Here is a 1,855-nt window from a genome sequence, read left to right as displayed (position 1 = left end):
GTGGTGTGCAAGGTAGGAAATGGTACATCCGTGTGGGGCACTGACCCTGAATGGGCTCCAGGACTGGAGGCTGCTCTGCAGGAGTCAGTGATTGGTGAGTGAATATGAAGGCCTAGGACGTTACTGTGCACGACTCTAGACTTTATCACACTGTACACTTAGGCCAGGAAATTTACAAAACAACAGATTCAATCAAGCCCAGGAGGCAATGATGCAATCAACAGGCACAGTCAACACAAGACCTGTGAGGCTGCTGCCTGCATAAAAGAGCATATTGTTGTTGTTGTTTTTTAAAAAAGAGCATATTGTTCAACAACAAACTTTTTTATATTTTATTTCTCACCCCAGGGTATTTTTCCCCCCATTGTTTTCTAGAGAGAGTGGAAGGGAGAGAGGAGTGGAAACGACACAGAGAGAGAAACATTGACTTGAGAGAGACACATCAACTGGTTACCTCCACATTTCTGTTATTCTCCGGGGAGAAGAGAGGGTTGGAGCTTCACTCCTGGGGCTGCTCAGGTGTCCCTCGCTCCTCCCCCAGGGACTGGCCCACTCCAGGGGTTCTTTCTGTCTCAATCTGGAGAGTACAGCATCTGGAACCTTCTGAAAGTGGCTCCCCTTCTGTCCTGTGGGAGCAGGCTGCTCATCTGAGCTGAATCCAGCGTATGTGTTTCTTTCCTTTGGGTCCCTTATCCACCAAATAGTGCAGCCTTTGAATCTAGTTTCCCTGAGCGCTTGGATTCTGACAATATCAGTTAATTGAAGGGTACAAGGTGAATAAATCAAGGAAATTGTAAAAGCAAATAGTTTTTTCTTTTTCTTTTTTTTTTTAGGCTATAGAAACTCAAGGTGTGTGAAGAAGGTATTTAAGTTTTCAGGCACATTTTTATTACTTTTAGATCAGTGTTTGTCTGGGCATGTCTCTAGAGACCTCTAACATTTAAAATGGTAGCAACTGCATTTTTATTTTAATTGATGTGAGGACAACTATTAAAAGCTTATGTAAAGCTCTGAAACATCAATACATTTTAGGAGCTAAACTCATACCCCTATTGCATTGTTGAATATGTTACTTATTCATGAAAATATCCTTGTGAGACATAGAGGAAGGGCAAACTAGATGAATATCCTCTTAGCAAGAGATTTGGAAATTTACATTTTGTGTGGTTTATATCTGTTATTATAACAGGTCTGTACCTGTTATTATTTAAAGGAATTAAAGCCTAGAATGGTTCCCTAAGTGCAAAAGATAAAAATAAAGAATATGAATTTCTACATTTTAAAAAAAATAAATCTACAGGCCCTAGCTGGTTTGGCTCAGAGGATAGAGCATTGGCCTGTGGAGTGAAGGGTCCCAGGTTCAATTCTGGTCAAGGGCACATGCCTGGGTTGTGGGCTTGATCTCCAGTAGGGGTCATGCAGGAGGCAGCTAATCAATGGTTCTCTCTCATCATTGATGTTTCTATCTCTCTCTCCCTCTCCCTTCCTCTCTGAAATACACACACACACACACACACACACACACACACATATATAAAACATACATACATACATACATACATACATACATAAATAAATAAATAAATAAATAAATAAAATGAATCTGCAGGATAGAAAAGTCCAACTTAAGACTCACTGCCCACATATGCTGGTCCCTCCAGCACTTGTTACTCCAGTTCCCTCCAATACAGTTTTGATCATTTCTTAGCAAACGTCCCAGTGTATACCAAGTCTAGCCACTACCTCTGGAGGCTCGCACACCTTTGTGGTGGGGCAGGGCCTCAGGAAGTCCTCAGGATGAGGCCAGCAGAGTTTATCAGGTGCAAACAGACCAAAATTTGGCCATGTGAAGGGA

Source organism: Myotis daubentonii, chromosome 5 (assembly GCF_963259705.1).
Source record: "Myotis daubentonii chromosome 5, mMyoDau2.1, whole genome shotgun sequence".
Taxonomy (NCBI): Eukaryota; Metazoa; Chordata; class Mammalia; order Chiroptera; family Vespertilionidae; genus Myotis; species Myotis daubentonii.
Note: the sequence above shows the minus strand (reverse complement) of the source record.